We start from the raw sequence: 10,161 nt of genomic DNA on the forward strand, positions 1-10,161 counted from the left end.
TGCAGGGCCCCAGAGGCTGAACCCTGTGCATCACACCTCATTTCGGAAGCGTTTGCTTTCATCTCCCTTTCTTCATTTTGAAATGATTCCATTTATATGCAATTTTCTGTCAAAATGATTCCTGTCGGTGCGGCGGCACCGCAAACCTTGAGTGACAGGCCGAGCGCTCCGGCTGCTCCCTCTGGATTGCCTCTCCCCACAAATAACCCCTTAAAATGCACGCCTGACAGCTGAGGAGTTTGACATCAGAAACAGGCTTGGGTGGCTGCTGTGGCAGACTGGCTTAAGTGATCGGTGGCCAAACCAGTAAGGTAAATCTAGTGGGCCTTGAAACAAATATCATGATATTTCAAAAAATTTATTTCCCCCTTCCTTCCCCTGCTTTTTAATGACATTCTCTGTGCAAAAATCAGATTTAGAAAGCAGACTAAGAAGCAAGTGCATTGTAAACCAGTTTCCTGAGGACTCCCCAAATGCATAGAACTGTCACTACCCTGTACCTGAGCCAGGTAGTCCTAAGTCCCCCAGCACATCCCCAGATCCCGTAAGTAGCATCCCTGCTACTGCATTCTGGAAAATTAGTGAGTATGTGAACAGTGGAAGTTGCTTTTCTTCTCTTCTTTTTCTTTTCTATCCCCTGACCACCTCTCCTCACATTGTCACAGACATTCCTACTCACCCACACGGAGATTTCCCTGACGTTTCCCTGACTTTAGCTGAAGCCAATCTTTCAATCAGACAGACACCACCTCTGCAGGATGAGAGACAATCCCCACTCCAAGAAACTCCCAAGAGATGTGGGCAGCAAAGGGAGTCAGAGGAGAGCAGGGAGGTGGGACTGCACCCAGCTTGCAAGCAAAATGTGAGTCCCCAAAACAACCACGTCTCTCACCAGGTGCTCAGGCCAGGGGACCTGCGATTTCCAGTACCAAAGGTCTCCCGAGCCTGATCCTTCTGACCTTGTTCTTAGGCAGGAGGAAAAGCTGCTCTGTCCCCATTGCAAGGCACAGGACAGCAGTGTGGGGGGCTCTGTTTGCTGGTAACTCCTGTCAGATCCAGCTTAGCCAGGAGCAAGTTACAGGAAACAGGAGAGCTGAGACCTTTCCCTAGGGTTCTCTGAGCAGGCCAAAATCCAAGGAAACCGATGGAGAGCAAAGAAGGCCATGGGTGCTATTGCACCCAGAGCAGCACCTCTGTGTTCCCCCAAATGACTCCACTGTAGGCACTTGCAAAACCTTCTGGTATAGCCCTGACTCCATTTCATAGACCCTGACTTGCCTTTCTGCTTGCTTGTCCTCATAAAGAAATGCCTGCTGCAGAAGGATGAAAATAGGCTGATTATTTTTCTTCTTTCCCAGAAACACTTTTTTCTTTCCCTTTCTGTCCCAGTGGACCTGCATTCATTTCTCCCTTGGGAACTAAAGACAGGCAGTGGAAAGGGGACAGATTTCAAGAGCTGTCAAGGAACAGACAGCTATTCTGCCTCTCAGAAAGTAAAGCTGAAGGGTTTTTTCTTCCTTTTAGAAAAGTGTGAGGCTCTAATGGGTTTGAGGGGCTATGAATGTGACTTTTCACATCTGCCAAGATAATTATAAGCTTGAATGAATTTCTGAGACCCAAACCCTGCCCAGATAAATCATACCTATCAAGCACTGATTAAAAACAAGCTATTCAGAAAGCCTTCAAATGTGTCTTCCCTTCCCACCCCACTATCTCCTGTATCTGTGGAAATGGTTCTCAATGCTTTACTAAGGAACTGTAGAGGAAACCCTGGTACTTCACCCTTTCTTTGCAGGAGGTGTGAAAGAGATGGGAAATGAAGGCAATAAGGATCAAGCAGAATGGAGAGAAATTTGGGCTCAGACTGGGTCTGGCACTGGGACACAGAAGATGCTGAGAAGCAGGTAAGGTGCAAAACTGAGTTTTGCATCTGGTTTCAAAGCGTGACATGCACCTGTGACCCACTTCCCAGATCAGTATCCCTACAGGGGACAAGCAAGAGTCCTTGACTCAGAGAAAAACCTGGATGTGGGTGATTTCTTTCAGTTCACTGTGTGTGGGAACGACTCGTGCATCTCAGGCTTTCCTCATTGTTCGTATGGAAATAAGCCCACCCAAGTCGTTTATGGAATGCACTGAATTTTCATAAATATGCTGAAGAAGCTGCACACCCCCAATGCAGTAATTAGAGTAAATTAATACTGCTGGGATGCCTTTGTCACCGTTTGTCTGACTCAAGACAAAAGGCAGAGAGGTCACATCCTGAAGGGAGAGTAATCCTTTATAAGCAGTGTTTAAGATGCCAGAGGAAACAATAACATCTGCAGAGGAGCCACACGTTCCCTGAGTACACAGGCTTTATACTTCCCACAAATACCTATTGTATCCTCCTTGTTGTCATGACTCAAACACAAGCATATGGAGGAAGGGACAAAGAGTTATTAAGTCCTTCAGAGGTAATTACTCATTCCTCCAATTTAACGTTTTAGATAAACACTACAAACTCTGAATTGCTTGTCAGAACACAATATTGTTTTTACAGAACATGAGCTGAGTCAAATGAGTTAGGGTTCTTTTTTCATTTTTTAATTTCTAAGGACTATTTTTAAAGCTCTCTGTGTTCAGCCAGAAAAAAAGTCTTACCACCCATGTTCTGTGTCCAAGATATTTGCTGTGTTATTAGACAATGAACTGTTTCCTAGCCTGCTCCTCCAAGAAAATCTGACCCCTTTGCATCACCAAGGGTCTCAGCCTCCATCCCCCACCAGCTTTTGGAAACAATTGAACTTCAGCCCCATGTGAAAGCAGTCACTGACAGTCCAGTGTTGTGGCACCCCAAGTCTACGGGAGATGGTGAACCTTCCAGGTGGCATAACATGGGTGCCCCAAGAGGGCTCCATCCCACTGGGTTCCATTGCTCCCAGCAGCTGGTATAACAACTTGAACTTCAACACTGGCTTTCCATTTGTATTTCACCCCAGACACCTCTGTCCCCTTCAGTCAGTCCTTCCCAAAGAAGGGATACCCCATTTTTTAAGCCTTATCTTTTCTTCCTCTCTTTTTCTCTTTCTACCCCAGCATTCCAATGAGTCTGAAACACCTTTTTTTTTTGGACTGTCACCATGTAAATCAGGAGGTTCAGATCTCTATTATTTAGCATCCCACTAATCCTGCACCATCTGCAATCTTCACTAGCAAATTAATGCGTGTGTGTCTGTGTATCCTTAACTTGATCACTGTTTGAAAATACAGGATGTTGGATGAAGAACAATTCCACCCCACTGCATATAAAAGCTTCAGCACTGATGTCTCATTTTGAGATCTGTTGTTGAGACAGTTTTTCATGGAATATGCAAAGCAGGCCCTGTAAATGATACTGTTTGCAAAATAAAAAGGGCATTTGGTGCTGTGTCCATCGCTTTGGAGGTGCCCAGATGTGCCCTGCCAGCACAGATGCCATGCCCTCCTTGGGAAGGTGATGGGTTTGACTGATGTTAGCTGGCAATTGTTACATTCACAGCTCCTCACTTCTTCTTAACAAAGGCTTGTGCTGATGCCTTGAGAGGCTACCTAGAACAGAGACTAGACAGTGTAAAAGGAATAAAGTAGGCATTTATTAAAAAGGCTTTCAAAGGATACACCTTGGGCAGTACAAGAGCCCAGCCGAGGCTACACCCAAGATGGACAACGGGTCACGAGTTTTTACACTTTTATAAGCTTTCATCCATTTACATATTGGGGTTAATTGTCCAATTACTGGTTCAGGTTATGAAGTCACACCCTCCCAGTTTGCTCTCCTCAATTTGCCCTTGTGGTTCTCAGGTTGGAAAAGGAATGTTTTGTCTAACTAAACTGTGAGGAGGAGTTGCTAACACTTTATATGAAATTCAGAGTTATACTAATGCAGTACAAGATCTGGATAATATGGAAGCTAAAACTTAAGCATCAGTGGCCTTATGGAAGGTGGCCAGGAAAAGTCACTGGAAACTCTGTACCATGACAGAAAAAAATTCCAGAAGAGATGGAAAGTTAGTGCACAAACTACTTGGGCTTGGAGGGGCTAAGAGCTAGTATTGGGGGCTCAGAGAGCTTCATGGCTGATTCCCTTGGCCTCCTGAGCAGGAGTTGTCCAAGCTCATCTTCCTGTGGAGGTGCTTGGGGAGAGAAAAGAAGGCGTGGTGGCAGGCTCATCCCTGCCTGCTCTTGCACCTCACAGACAGGGCCAGGGTGAACACAGGTTCTCCTGCACCATCCAGAGCTCCCTGCATGGCTTAAAACCACAGGCAGCTTCCAGGAAGCCTGAAAGGGAGCACAGACAATGCCAGGTGGGAGCACAGAGCATTGCTGCCTGAGATTCACGTTAGGGGCTACTGGTGCTGCATGCCCTGCCTCCCCACCGAGTGTGACTGTGGCTCCCCCAGACCTTGCCAGAGGTCCATTCCTACTTCTGCATGTGAACAGGCCAGATCCTGGGGGCAGAGACTGCCCTCCTGGGTTTGCTGTGTGCCAGCGTCAGGAGCCCAGGGGACATCAAGCTTAGCATCTGACTTCACTTTCCTCAGAGCATCTCAGCAAACCTCCAGCTCTAACCTGCAGGATCACACAGAAACAAGGGGAAAATGAACACAGACTGATGCATGGAACATTTCCACCCACCACCCCCCCCAAAAACAAGAAGAAAGAGAGAGAGAAAGCAAGACAGAAGCAATCTGTTTCTTTTTCTGGAAGGAGTTATTGGCATATGCCTGGGACCACAAAGACACTCTATTGGCTGTGTACATACCTTTGCAGCAGGGAAAGTCCTCTGTCACTGTGATGCCAGGATGGGGAAAGCGTATGCATTAACACATGGAGCAATCAGGCAGTATTTAATCTGAGAGCTTTGAGCTGTGGCTGCTGAAAATAGGGTCTGACCAACATATGGGCTCATGAATCTTTCCTGACAGCCCTGCAGTTACAGAAGCAAGAAGTGGAGCCTCCTGGTTATAAATTGGTCATGAATAAATTTAGGTTGACAATTAGAAGGTTTCTAATAATCAGAGGATTAGGTTCTGGGAACCTTCAGACAGGAGTGGGCTATGAACCTCTGTCACTCCCAGTAGAGCAGCATAGGAGAAGAGAGACCTGCCCCGCAAAGAGATGGCTTTGTATCACCTGTTAATGGTACAAAGCAATAGTCCTGGAGCTGAATTTCTCGAAAGTTTTGAGTAGAGTGGTCAGAAAGAAAGGTCAGATTGTCAGGGTCCAACTTGTCAGACGTGTTCTCCTTCCAATGACCATGAAGACACCAAATTTCCTGTCTGAGCAGTGACCACCCACGGTTGTTGGCAGTGCCTGTGACCCTGAGCCCTCTCATCCTGTGGCATGACACTGGGACTTCCTTCAGCCCACAATCCCAAATTTTCTATACGATCCTAGAAATTATTTTGCAGCATGGATTGCGTGGATGCTTTCAAGTCTCCTGTTGGAATCATTGTCCTGTGGCACAATTGCCTGCACTGACATTTAAATGCAACTCTCCCTCCCACTCTAGACCTGCTGTACTGCCAGCAGAGACCCGGCATATCCAGTATGAACATCCTTCCTTCCAAGGTCACAGTCAGGTGTCTGGGAGTTGAGGAAGGCTGCTCACATCTGGGATGAGGATCTGCATGCATCACCAACAGCAGCAGCTTGTCAGCCTCTCCCTGGACCTTGAAAAATGCTTCAAGCAACCGGAGCAAAAATGATGCCACTTTCAGCTAGTCAGACTTCATTTATTTCATTATGCCGTGAACTCTGATTTTTTTTTTGCATTATCCACAGAGATTTCTAGGATGAGCTAAGACTCACATGTGCAATGTGAATGAGACAAGCAGTAGAAATAAAATATAAACAAGGAAGAAACCCCTCCCTGTAAAATTATTCAGGGATTCCAGGGAGGAAGAGAAGGAAGAAGGAAAAAGCCCTCAAGCCTATTTTCCATCTCTTCTTTTGAACATTTTTACATAGCACCTGACCGTGACCATAACACAGCTAGCAATGTCCCCTTCTTTTGTAAACAGAAGGCTCAAACAGTGGCAATAAGAAGTCTTGGCTGGTGAGTTATTGTGAAAAGTATTCAGATGTTTTGTTCTCCCACTGTGTGTTTAAGGTAAAGCTCCAGCAGATCTCAAAGATAATATTCTTTCATGCTATTTAAATATGCACACCACTACTTTTGTGAAGTATCTCTCATTTTCATTAGAGCAGAGCTTCCTGGTAAGATCCTGCCACATGAACCTTTACAGGGCTCTGAAACACCACCTGCACTGCAGCCCAAGGCAGATGAGAGGGAAGAGCTCAGCTCTGCTGAGGGCCATGATGAGCAGGTCAGGGCCTCTCCTCACTACGTGTGAGGAACAATTACAGAACTAAATAATCCTGAAAAATACCCTCCAACCAGGGATCACCAGGGAAATGTTATAAACTACTTCTCCTACAACAAGAACTGGGTCAATGCACTTTTGGAAGGAGGGAGTGGCTCTGTGCTGGTGGCAACGACATAATTTTTATGTAGGTGACCAGCACAAATAGTAGGTGACTGCAGGGGGAAGACTTCTCTAATTTGGATGCATATAGTGGTCTGAAAGCTTATGGGGGAGGTGGAGAGTTTGCCAGAAAGACTTTCCTGGAGTCCACTCAGTTTTGTCATCACTGAAAGGAGATGAGGAAAGGATGAACAACTCTTTGTTTATCTACAACAAGAATATAATACAGGGTCAGCTGCACAAAGTGAAGTTTGGGCCACATTCCCACTTAAAGACACCATGAACTGAAAGTTGCACAGTCCCCAGGAATGAAGCTTGTGCAGAGAAAAGGGTGTGGGTACATCACCAGTACCACAGGGCCTGTGTCAAGGTAGGGACAAGGACTGCAGGACAACCAGGGGTGTCATGTTTAAACTGGTAAAAGCTGATCTTTCTGCTTCAGTGAAGGAAATCCCAGTACAAACTCAAAAGTACCTGAGTGTGACAACAGTACATGCAAGTTCAAACTCAAAACAACATTAAAAATTCCCAAATTAAACCCCCAAACAAATCAACCCCCCTCCGTCCCCCCAGAATTATAGAATGGAATAACCAAAAGCTGAAGACCTGAAATCAGTAGACCACACAGTCATCCCTGTAATTTGCTCCACTTACCACTTCCTTGCAAGCTGTATTTACTCATATACCAATAATGCTGTGAATAGAAATTAGCACCCCTTCATGGTGATAAAAGGCAGGCACGTGGAGCTTTCAGAGGCGCTTTAGCAGTGTGCACAGGAGAAAAGCAAAGAAACATTACAGGGCTGGAAACATTTCAGAGGCACTATAATTGAAGCAAGGCAAAATAAATAGAGCTGTAAATTAGACCAGATTTGTCACAAGTCAATCAGTAAATGCAGAGATTTCTCTTTCAGGTCTATTACATCTCAATGAAAAAAACTGAAACACATTCAGATGCCAAACACAGTAACAGACATGCTAGTCAAGAAACAAAAGCATGCATACACAGCATTTTTCAAGGAGAAATATGCATCACCAGCAAATCAGCTGGCACAGAACTGTGGCTGGTTCATGGTAATGACAGATTTTACACCTTCCAACTACACATCATGCCAAGGGGTCCATTCCTGCTCCAGGAATTGCTCACGTCTCCCAGACTTTGCAGCACAGAGATTAGAACTGGGCTTGCCAAGGGCTGGTATTGGTTCAGGAAATACAGCAATTACCTGCTGATCTCAGGGATGGGGTAGATGCCCTGCTCTGCCCCCAGCAAGCCCACCACACATTCTGCATGAAATGATACAAGAAAGCAAACACAGGGACTTCCCTTCAAGCTCTTTCTAAACAGCAGACCCCATTTCTCCATGCTCAGCTCCACTAGGTAAAATAAGAAGCATATCCACAGTCCAGCAAAGTACACCTTAGTCAACTATAAAGGCAAAATGAATTGGCTAAGCACGTCCAGTGCTCTCAAGTGTTTGTGCCATCCGGTGTTTTTGGCACCATTCCTTGCACGGGAAGGCAGCACAATTGCCTGGCCTTAGAGCAACCTTATGAAGAGCTAACGTTGCCATCGTGTGGTAACCTTCAGAAATAAACTGCACTCCTGTAGCTCTTCTCTCCCTTAGCTTCACAAAAAGAAAGAACAATGGACAATGCTCGTGAACTGAAAGGAGGGTGTCTTGCCCACAATACAGATTTCAGAGAGGTTTCATGCGTTGGTGAAAGGAGCACCAGATGCTGCTCACACAGAACACCCAGCCAGAAATGCACAGTGCAGGTACCAAAACCTGATACATTCTCATTGCTCTTTCCTCCTTTTGGCCAAATTGTAAAAAACAGCAGTTTGACAGAAATACTGCCTGTTAGGTGTGGTGTTACAGAGCCCAGCTTTAAGGCACAGAACACACTCTTCCCCAGCAGTGCCTAAATCTTTAATGCCCCACTCTCGTGCCACAGTGCTAGGGCAGACTCAACCCTCTACATGTGTTTTATACCACGACCAGGTCGCTCTCCAGGACAATCCCAGCTCCCAAGGATTACTGCACACCTTGTATCCTGGAAATGTTTCAGCTGCCTCACTAGCTGCCAAGTGTTTGGAATGAAAACACTGGATAAATTGCAATCATAGGCAAAGGTGTTCTGGGGAAGGTAATACCTTTAAAAATGAGTAAATGCTGTAGAAAAAGCATTTCTGAGCTCCTTATGATTGAAGGCACATCTATTTTCTGTACAGGCACTTTGACAATTTTTTCCCCTCAGTCTTATATAACCAAGCTTAACAGTAGTACATAAAAAAATCAAGAACCCTAAGGGACAAATCTTTCACCTTAAAGGACCTCCAGGTAGATAGAATTTTGAAGTTACTTTCAAGTTAAAGAGTTTCAGAGTAGGTGGATTTAATCACTTCAAAATCCAATTTAAAATAAAGGTCTCCAGACACTTGAAAATGGCTTTTAGTCCCAATTTGCATAATTTCTGATTTTTTTCCCTTAGCAGTTCTAGCCCCTTCTATCAACCAAGTGCTTGAACTCTGTATTTCCAAGAGTATATAAATAGCTCGACAACACTGTATACTTCCAAATGTTTGGGTATGCCTAATGCTGGCTGAAATAATGCAGCACTAACCATGTAAACAGTTAAAGCACACATTTTTAGCAATATATGCTCATCAGTGTATTTGACAACACATATTTGAGTATGTATATGAAAATATAAAGGTCTCACAACCTTCATTGTTTAAAATAGATACTTCCTCCTTCAATCTATATTTGACTGAAAAAGTAAATTGCTTTTAAATTACCAGATACCTCAGCCTTTACAAGATTTCTCCAATCAATGTGAACAAAATGTATCTCCTGCCAAGAAACTACAGGAGGAAACACAGGAAATTACATGGATGCTGACTTTGAGATTTGTAAACATTATTTTCCAATGCAGACTAAACTGAGCAGCTCAGTGTTTCAGATGAACTAATTTTTAGGTCATGCTCCCTTTTACTTGACAGTTTTGATTAAATAATGGAAATTATATGCTGCATAGTTTAAGGAATTGGAGTTAATCTCTGGTCTTGACACAAAATCTTACCCTTAAACATTCCAAAAAGCAAACATACTGAAATACATGCCGACAATTTCAGTCTTGTTATTGCATGACAAATTGCTGTAACTGTGCTTACAGGGCAACTATGGTGTTTGACACCTGAAGCATCCAAGTATTCCAGGTCACTGCTTAAAAAGTTGTGAAAGTTTTTTATAAAATAATTTAGTGTCTGAACAGCAGTTCATCAAATCTTTTGAACCCCGACACTGTTGTGGTCTAACCAGAACACATTCTTTCAGCATATGCCTGAATTTATACAGAACTATTAGTGTGATTATTTTCATGTGTTCTGCACTCAAGACTTTGCAAGTAATATTGTACATTCCCAACCAATTCCAAGATCAGACTGCTTTTAAATGTCAGGATCTGACCTACTTCAAATAACTGGAAATGCAATTACCTCAACTGGCATTCCCTACAGAGTACTGGGCACAGCATGGTTTTCAAAAGCATTTCTGCATGTTCCTGGGGAATACTAGAATCCAACACTTGGACATTAAAAAATGAGACAGACAACCACTCTTAGTCAGAAATAAAAACAAATCTATGA

Source organism: Passer domesticus, chromosome 1, assembly GCF_036417665.1.
Source record: "Passer domesticus isolate bPasDom1 chromosome 1, bPasDom1.hap1, whole genome shotgun sequence".
Taxonomy (NCBI): Eukaryota; Metazoa; Chordata; class Aves; order Passeriformes; family Passeridae; genus Passer; species Passer domesticus.